Consider the following 10,555-nt stretch of genomic DNA (forward strand, 5'->3'; position numbering starts at 1 on the left):
AGACTAGGGCTGTCAATCAAAAAATTGCAACATATAATTCTCCCCAGCAACAGCCAGCCCTCTGCTAATGGTGGCCAAACTCTTTCCCGCCCAGCAACAGTGAGGTGTCTTGCTAGCCCCCACCGCAACACGTGCTCTCTATGAAGGAGAACACGCTTTGCAAGAGCCACATGCATTTCCCAAAGCCCCTCACTGCAAAGAAAGGAGGGCGAGGCAACACAGCAGCACTCCTGGCTCCGTGTTTCTCTGCTCCCGGGTTGGGGCTGGTTTGCAAGGAGAAACTCCCTTGGTTAGACGCTGGCCAATGAAGGGACACGGCCACGGGAGCTTGGAACCCACACTACATCCCTGGGCCAGACAGCCTGTTATTTAAGATTGATAATTCAGGACTTTTTAAAGTTGGAGATCATAAAAAGATGAAGGGACCCCTGACCATTAGGTCCAGTCGCGGACGACTCTGGGGTTGCGGCGCTCATCTCGCTTTATTGGCCGAGGGAGCTGGCGTACAGCTTCCGGGTCATGTGGCCAGCATGACTAAGCCACTTCTGGCGAACCAGAGCAGCGCACGGAAATGCCGTTCACCTTCCCGCCAGAGTGGTACCTATTTATCTACTTCCACTTTGACATGTTTCGAACTGCTAGGTTAGCAGGAGCAGGGACCGAGCAACGGGAGCTCACCCCGTTGCGGGGATTCGAAACAATATTTCAGGTATTAAATATGAAAATGCTAGGAGGCTTTTGACACCTTAGCCTCTAATACAGGGGTCAGCAACCTTTTTCGGCCGTGGGCCAGTCCACTGTCCCTCAGACCATGTGGAGGGTCGGACTATATTTTGAAGGGAAAAAAATGAACGAATTCCTATGCCCCACAAATAACCCAGAGATGCATTTTAAATAAAATCACACATTCTGCTCATGTAAAAACACCAGGCAGACCCCACAACGCAGAGATGCATTTTAAATAAAACAACACATTCTACATATGTAAAAACACGCTGATTCCAGGACTGTCCGCAGGCCGGATTGAGAAGGCGATCGGACCGCATCCGGCCCATGGGCCTTAGCTTGCCTACCCCTGCTCTAACATCTATGACTTCTTCACCTTTGAGACAAACTCAGAGGTGAGGCTTTTTAAGGAAAGGCTAGCTCCTTAGGAATTCTTAGAAACCTTTGTATCTTGCAACTGCCGCCACTGTGTGTTTTGTATATATGTTCTGTGCTCTGAAAGCTTCTTGTTCTGTAAATATGGTTTGATATTGTGAACTAAATGAGTTTTTATACAAGACCTGTCTCTCTAGCAATTTGATTCCTATACAATGTCCACAGAAGTCCCATAGGAAATACCAGTATAGGCTCTTTATGGGCAATCTCATACAGTCTGGTTAACTGAAGCAATTCAGGGTTTGCTTAGTTACCGGGGTGTGAGAACTTATCTATAAGAAGCAAACTGTGGCAGGTCTAATAGTCCCTCTTGTTTCTGAGCAACCTCATCTTGACTACAATGTTCTCCACACTCATCAGCTGAGTTTGCTATCAGAAGGAACAATAGTTTCACAGCATGTATGAAAAACCATAGAGGTCTCCCTCAGTCCCACATGGGGAAAATGTATAAATAAAATCAGAAGGTGGCACAATTTGCAGAACGGCTAATATAACCCCCTTTGATGCTATTGGTCTCAATAATATTCCCTGCATTATTAAGTATAACCTATTAGGGACGCGGGTGGTGCTGTGGTCTAAACCCCTGAGCTGATATTTATTTTTACTGGTAACTGTTGTATTCTAATGGATTCTAATGGAATGTTGCTTTATTTGATGTGTTGTTTATTTTAAAGTTATTGTGACTTTTTTGTATTGGATCAGATTGTTGTTATTAATGTCTGACATTTTATTATATTTTTATATTTGTTGGAAGCTGCCCGGAGTGGTTGGGGCAACCCAGCCCGATGGGTGGGGTATAAATAATAAAATTATCATTTATTGTTATTAAGGGAGTGCCTGTTTTTACTTCCCCCACAGCACCAGTGGTGCACCACTATTTGGGTTCACCAAGAGAGGAAGTAACCATGCGATCCACATATTAAGAGCTTCCATGTTAACCATTTGATGGGGGCTCACCGGCAGGAGGCATCAAACTCATGACACATTGGTAATTTATGAATTGGCCTTCAGTTTTTCTGTTTGATTGCTTAGAACCTTTCCAGTCACCGATCTTGCTAAAGAAAGAGCCTCCGCTTATTTTCTCTTATCATAAAACCAAATCAAGCTATATAGGACAGTTATGCAAGGCCTGCCAGAATAGTTCACAGAAGAGGTCATTTCGGGACATCCTTTTTCAATTCTGTGTAATTGGATAGCCACTTGTTGACGTGTTACAAATCTTTGCTAAATGTAGCAAAGAGTAGGAAGGTTGTGTGTGTGTGCTATTGTTAAAGGTGTTTCATCTGAGCATTGGTCTGATTCCGATTCATTGGTTCAGAAAGTCTCTGTCCCTCATGCAAACTTCATTAGTCTTTTTTAGATTTTCACCATTAAAAAGGGAAAAAATGAAATCTCAAACACGGATGTTGCACTTTGTAACTCTTCACAGCAAGGAGTATATAATTAAGCAGGGGATATTCAAAGGCATTGCATGTCATCAGACTTCAAAGAGAGAGAAACATATTTTGCATCATTAGACTCACAGTTGTTTGTCATTTCAAATGCCAGCGAGATAGGAGTGCAGTTTGCATCAGATTATAAACATTTCCCTCATACGTCTAAAGTGCATTATGAAAAACCCAAGTGATGTGTATCTCTTTGATTGTTTAGCTTAATACCTGTGAAATCAGAAATAATTTGGGACTAATTGTAGAACAGAAGAGTTCTGTTTGTCTTCTGGCACAGGAAACACCAGCAGTAAGACTCAATGGTTTTAGAGCAGCCAGTCCATACAGAAGGACAGTTTATATAACAGCAAAATTAGTGTGTGAATACTGCCTTATTGTGATGGATTGTTGGAGGAATCAATGAAAAGGCCCTTGACAATGGATACCAGAGGGACAGAGCAGAGAGTCTTTCCAAAATATCTCAAAACCTAGGCAGATTTCTACAGAAGAAGGCAATTGTAGCTTTCTGTGGTGTGGAAGAGCCTGAGGCCATCAGTGTGTTGCTCATCATCAATCTCCTTCACTGTATAAGTCATTGTGTCATGCTGTGATGTAAATTAATGACTGTATTATCCATGCAAGGCATTTGGAAGCTTCTATGCCTGAAAAGTAAGTCCCGCGGAAACCTATGAATGAAACTCATTGAGTGAAACCTCTTAAGTCTCTTATCTGATTCACTGGAATCACTGCCATGTTGGACTCTCAGAATCTAGTTTCACTTTATTTATTCATTTATTGGATTTCTGAGTCACCGCATAGCTGGAGATCTAAAGCATAAGATCAAACAAATTAGATGGAACAATTACAGCTATCTTCTTTAATCCACCAGCAAGTTTGGCTGAGCTCTCCTCTGAACATCCAAAAATACTCAGTCATGAATATGGATGGGGTCTAAGGACTTGGGTCAGGGAGATGGTCGTTTTTCAAATGAGCTTCCAAGGATGTGGCTGGGTTGACATTGTGGGGACAAACAGCATTCCAGATGCCGTTTCATACATAAACAAGATATGCATTGGCTGTTAGCATGGTGCCCTCTGCTAAAGAAACCTTAAATATGGTTTGGAGGACAAGTTCAACCCAAGTATGTGATCAGCATGGTAAACAGAATCCATGCTGGAGGTCTATGAAGTGTCAGGCTTTCAATGTTGCTTCATGGTGTGCAGACAAATAGGCTGGGTCTTGTGCTCAGTTGTGCTGCCATAAAACTGAAGTGAATCATCTGTCTTCATGATAGCAATTAACGCTGTCTGTTCATGAAGACATGATCTGATGACTGCAGCCATTCCAGGTGGGGGGGGCGCAGGGGGAGTGCCAGTGTTGGTGTCATGAAAAGCTTGATTTCATTTGGTTTTCCTCATGTGACTGGCACCTCAGTCCTATGCATAGAAGGAAGCAAAGGTCAAAAAGCCTCCATTCAAATAAATGAGCATAGAATCACAACCCCGAGGCCCAGGGTAACTAGCCAGTGAAATGTCTAAACTGCATTTGCTCTTAGTAAGAGTGAAATGTGGTTTGTCTCCCCTTCAAATAGCCACCTTTTGAAAAATAAAATTCACCCATCTTCCAGAATTTGCAACAGGATGTAAAGCTGGCATCATTGTGAACAGAATTGACTATTAGATGGAGAACGCAAGGAAGGAGATCATATTCATGCACAATCTACATGGGAAGCAATTCGAGCAAAGTGGTTCTTGTGTGCTTAGGATCAATTTAAACTTGTTAACAGAAAACCCCTTTGGTTGCTGGAGTGGTGACATCGACCAGAGCTAGAGATAAGCAAAAGGCCCATGTCTTAAACAACAACTTTGGCTTCCCTTGGAATCATGTTGATGTTTCAGTTGATGGTTGGGAGGCAATTTCAAAATGCACCTCAAAGTTGAATTTAGATGAAGCCCGTTGGCCTTCTTGGGGTGTATGGACTCACCCCACTGTTAAGAACTCACACCCAGATGTTTGACTGCAGAAGAAACCCCTACAATGTAATCCGAATTTCCATTTGGATGAAATGTTGGTAGCAGCTCTAGCCAATGCTGTTTGGAAAATTAAGATTACCATGGTACCTCTGGTTATGAACTTAACTTGTTCCGGAGGTCTGTTCTTAACCTGAAACCGTTCTTAACCTGAGGTACCACTTTAGCTAATGGGGCCTCCTGCTGCCACCACACCGCCGGCACACAATTTCCATTCTCATTCCTGAGGTAAAGTTCTTAACCCGAGGTACTACTTCCAGGTTAGCGAAGTCTGTAACCCGAAGTGTTTGTACCCTGAGGTGTTTGTAACCCGAGGTATACCTGTATCAAAAAGAGGAGGCCACCCAGAGGATGCGCAACAAAAACAACTTTAACATGGTGGGAGAAGTGATGCAATGGTCTGCTGCGTGCAACAGAGAATAGAAGTTAAAGAGCACAGTGCCTGAGAGCTGTCTCAGGCAGTTCATGGTATGGCAAGTCAGGAGAGCCAACACAACAGAAAAAGCATCAAGAGTTTCCCATTGGCCGGTATTCCACGCAATGTCTGATTTCAGCTGCAGCTGGGCTACTCTGGCAACATCTAACATGGGCCTTGGTCTTACTTCAGAATTCTTACAGCAGAACCAGCGTGCCTTGGGTTAGCTAATCAACAGCTGACTGATGATAGCTATTCCCTCTCACCAGTGAGAACTGCTGTTCTGTGAGGGGAATTAGGGTTCACTAACTAAGAATTGGAATTTAGGAAGCTGCCATATACCAGGTCGGATTATTTGACCAACTATCCCAGGATATTCACGTTGACTGAAATCATCTCTCCAAGGTCTCCAGGCTGAGGTTGTGTGTGTGTGTGTGTGTGTGTGTGTGTGTATGTGTGTGTATATATATATATATATATATATATATATATATATATATATATATATAATCAGCTGCTGCTGATACTGCCATGGACTGAATCCTGTAATTTCTACATGCAAAACACGTGCTCTGTGAATGAGCTCTGATCCCTCTCCTTCACCAGACCAAGATTTCCAGGCTGCTTTGAGAGAAACAGTAGGTGGAATTCCATGGAGCTGTTGCATCAGGGCAAGCAATTCTACTTGCTGGACAAAAGTTATCACTCCTCCCTGCTCCCTGCGCTCTTATAGGCACTCTCTCAAAAATTCCAGAGTGGATTTGGGGGTGGGGGTTGCAGAGGGCATGCAGGAGAAGAGGGGGAGGCCCTATTGCATTTGCAGGAAACCTTGCACTTGCTTCTACACCATGGAAAGGAATAGCTGAATCTGGCCCATTGACAAATAAATTGGCATAATATTTGCACAGATTTATTGTGGAACTATACAGTAAGCTCTCTTCCCACATTCCCTCCAATAGGGGCAGATAGCAACAGTGCAGTTTAACTTTCCTTTCCTTTGTCCCATAACTAAAATACGCTGGCCTTTTAAAGAAACCATATCAGTGGTTGATTATTATTATTTTCTTCAAAGAGTTGAAACAAAATGCTTGGCAGTCCACAAGTGCAAAGCATGAAATATTACCACTGCCATGATCAAAGCAGAAAATGCCTTCATTTCATTGTTAAACTAGATGAGAAAAGGTGTACGTATGCATATGTATTGCAAGTGCTTAGCAAAGCAGTGGCATCAAGGAGGTGAATGAGGAGCACAGCGTTGCCATGAATCTGAATGAACTGGCTCGCCTGTTAGCTCATCTCTGGAACAGCGTTGAGCCTTTTTTGTATTGTGTTCTTTGTGCAAAGCCTTCTATCTTTGAACACATTGACATTTCTTCTCTGGTCAGACGATGACTCAGAGCACTTAGACATTCCACTTATAATGTGAGCCACCAGTTCTGCTACCACAGGGGTCACAGCAAAGAATAGATTGCTGCGAATTTCACCCACTGAAGGTCATTTCATTCAGAAATGGGGAAAGTGGTTGCCAAAGGGTAATCCCATCTCATTTTATCAGTCAGCTGGCTGATGAGTTCAAACAGTGACATTAAAAGCCATTGCCACAGGATGGCTGCAAAACAGCCATGCTACGGGAATGCCCAGGACACTAGTTCCGTAGACTCACACTGAAAGAAAACAGGAATAAAATATTGTGAGTTTCCTATAGTGTTTGCGGCATAGTTTCAGAAGACGTCCAATGAACAGAAAGCACCAAAGTGTACAGCTTGCCCCTGTTCCTTTCATTATAAAATAGTTGCTGTTGTGTCAGCTGCAGGTTACATTATGTTACAGTAGCGGGCAACTGTTTTGATTTGTTTGTTTGCTTGCTTGCTTGAAGACAGTAAGAAAAGCACACTTTTTAAACACAAGCCCTTGTGTCCTCCTCCTTTCTTCTGCTGCACCTTCTTCCTCAAGTTGCCTGAAGGAATCTGGGAAATAGTAATATAATTATTTATTATTTATTATTTATTATTTATACCCTGCTCATCTGGCTGGATTTCCCCAGGCACCCTGCGTAGCTCCCAACAGAATATTAAAAACACAATAAAACATCAAGCATTAAAAACTATCCCAATAATAATAATAATAATAATAATAATAATAATAATACCCCGCCCATCTGGCAGGGCTTCCCCAGCCACTCTGGGTGGCTTCCAAAACAATATTAAAATACTGTGATACATCAAACATTAAAAGCTTCCCTAAACAGAACGGCCTTCAGATGTCTTCTAAAAGTCAGGTAGTTGTTTATTTCCTTGACATCAGATGGAAGGGTGTTCCACAGGGTGGGCGCCACTACCGAGAAGGCCCTCTGCCTGGTTCCCTGTAACCTCACTTCTCGCAGATGATAGCCAAATATCTCAAGGGCTGTCACATGGAAGAGGGAACAAGCTTGTTTTCTCCTGCTCTGGAGGGTAGGACTTGAGCCAATGGCTTCAAGTTACATGAAAGGAGATTTCAACTAAACATTCAGGGGGAAAACTTTCTGACAGGAAGAGCTGTTTGACAGTGGAATAGTCACCCAAAGGAGGTTGTGGACTCTCCTTCTTTGAAGGTTTTTAAGCAGAGGCTGGATGGCCATCTGGCGTGGATGAGATTGCTGCATTGTAGGGGGTTGGAGTACGACAAGGCTGTCTATTGTCTCCCTGCTTATTTAACTTATATGCAGAATTCATCATGCAAAAGGCTGGGCTGGATGAATCCCTAGCCAGAATTAAGATTGCCGGAAGAAATATCAAGAACCTCAGATATGCAGATGACACAACACTGATGGCAGAAAGTGAGGAGGAATTAAAGAACCTTTTAATGAGGGTGAAAGAGGAGAGCGCAAAATATGGTTTGAAGCTCAACATCAAAAAAACGAAGATCATGGCCGCTGGTCCCATCACCTCCTGGCAAATAGAAGGGGAAGAAATTGAGGCAGTGAGAGATTTTACTTTCTTGGGCTCCATGGTCAGCCCTGAGTGCTCACTGGAAGGACAGATCCTGAAGCTGAGACTTCAATACTTTGGCCACCTCATGAGGAGAGAAGACTCCCTGGAAAAGAACCTGATGTTGGGAAAATTGAGGGCACAAGGAGAAGGGGATGACAGAGGATGAGATGGTTGGACAGTGTTCTCAAAGCTACCAGCATGAGTTTGACCAAGCTGCGGGAGGCAGTGGAAGACAGGAGTGCCTGGCGTGCTCTGGTCCATAGGGTCACGAAGAGTCAGACACGACTAAACGACTAAACAACAACAACACGGGGTTGGACTAGATCAGGCTTCCTCAAACTCAGCCTTCCAGATGTTTTTGGCCTACAACTCCCATGATCCCTAGCTAGCAGGACCAGTGATCAAGGATGATGGGAACTGTAGTCCAAAAACATCTGTTGGGCCGAGTTTGAGGAAGCCTGGACTAGATGATCCTTAGAGTCCCTTCTAACTCTACAACTCAATGATTCTATGGGAGGCTTGAGCGTTCTTGAGTGGTTTAGTCATGCTTGACCACATGACCTGGAAAACCTTCTGTGGACAAACGCCAGCTCCCTCAGCCTGAAAGCGAGATGCACGCCACAACCCCATAGTTGCCCTTGAAGGGACTTAACCATCCAGGGGTCCTTTACCTTTTTACCTTTTTAATCTTCACACATCTCATCTGCTGTATACCTAGTTTATGATATTTTTGTAAGCATACATCTGTTGATCTAGCCCCACACCGGTGACATTTGCTTCTTAATTGGGAAACGTGTAAAGAAAAATCCCAAGTGTGTGGATAACAACATCATACAATTTAATGAGCATGGGAGATTAGGAATGCAGCAACTTCAGAAAAGAAGCTGGATTCTTAAGATGTTGTGACTGGAGGTGCAGTCCTGTCAGGGATTTGCACTGCCACTTTTGTTCGCAGCCAGGAATGGATTTTCTGCAAAGAAACACAAAACCGGTTTCATCTGTATCTTCAAACATCCTTTTCAGGCACTCAAAACCAGGAAATCACAAGGGGAGATGGTGCAATGCAACCAGATGCGTAAATAAAACCGCGTTGCTTCCTCCATCTTCTTTTTATGACTTCAGCACTAGGGTGCCTGAGGAAGGTTACAATACAGAATCTGCAAAAGAATTAAAATAATTCTGACGACGGCTTCTGTGCAACATTTGGAGACTTAATGCAGACCTTTATTTAAATCTGTCCAGCAGAAAGGGGATATGTAAGCTTTCTCTGGACCATATTGCACAACTTGTTTATGTCAGGCATCTGGATGAAGTAATATGGGAAGGAAACACTGTTTAATTGATGGGGATAAAATATTTATTTTAGAGGTGTGCATTAACCACCTGATTTGCTTTGTACCCTGTTTGGTGGTTGAGATAAAAAGTCTGTCTTGGTCCAAGGTATTTCACAAGGTCTGATTCATTTCTCCACCCCTTCATTATTGGGATTAAAAACCCAAAAACAAAACAGCTATAATTTCCCTACCTTTTGATAGAAATAGCTGGATAAATACCAGTTTAGATGCGTATCAGTCCAGCCAAATGAGATGCAGACCAGTCCAGAAGCTTTTGTTCTGGGCACCTTTAAAGTCTGGTTGTTGTTGTTTTTTAAGGGAAGACCTACAAGTTTCTTATTTTAGAGTGCAACTGAATGAAATTTGCAAGGATGTTCACCCCTTCTCTAGGCAGTTGGTTTGAAAATGGCAAGCATGAGAGAGATGCTCTTATAAACTGCCAAATAACAGATAAATAGGTCCAGGGGCTTTTTTGCTAGCTAGTTTTAAAATGGATTTTTGGGGTGAGAAAAACTAAAAGGGATTCTTTTTCTGGGTAAAATCATTCCCTCTGGTTACAAGACTGGCATGTCAGTCGCAAAGGAGATCTCTCTCTGCCCCATCTACACTACAATACTTGCTCTCTCTTCCTCCATCACCTAATCACGACATAATAGTGAGCTTAGAGATAATTATCTTTGCTTTCAGCAAACACTCATTTGATGTCTGAGTTGTGTCATACAGATCCCTGCTTCCCCTCCACTTTCAAACCCCTCTGATGCACTTTGCTTCACATCAGAATTTGGGATTCATCCAAATCGTATGCACACCCCTTATATATCTCTCTTCATTTCACTTTTTGAAAAATATTTCCTGTTTTGACTGCTCTTCGGGTTTAGCTTAGCAGTACATCAACCCAGGACCAGATTAAGATCTTTAGAGGCCTTAAGCATGTAGATATAATACCGTATTGGCCTGAATATAAGCCACACCCGAATATAAGCCGCACCTTTAAAATTCAAGGGGGGGGGGAGAGAGAAAGACATTACCCAAATATAAGCTGCTCCCTTAAAATTCTGCAGGCACTCACATCCGCTCTGTTTTACCGTATGCCTGTTTCAGCAGTGATATAAAAAAAGCCAATTTTTGTTAGGTCACAAATTTAAGCAACACTTTAACTTTTCACAGTTGGGATTTGGCGGGGGGAAAGTGAGGCTTATATTCTGGCCAATACAAT

This window comes from Podarcis filfolensis, assembly GCF_964270895.1.
Source record: "Podarcis filfolensis genome assembly, chromosome: 1".
Taxonomy (NCBI): Eukaryota; Metazoa; Chordata; class Lepidosauria; order Squamata; family Lacertidae; genus Podarcis; species Podarcis filfolensis.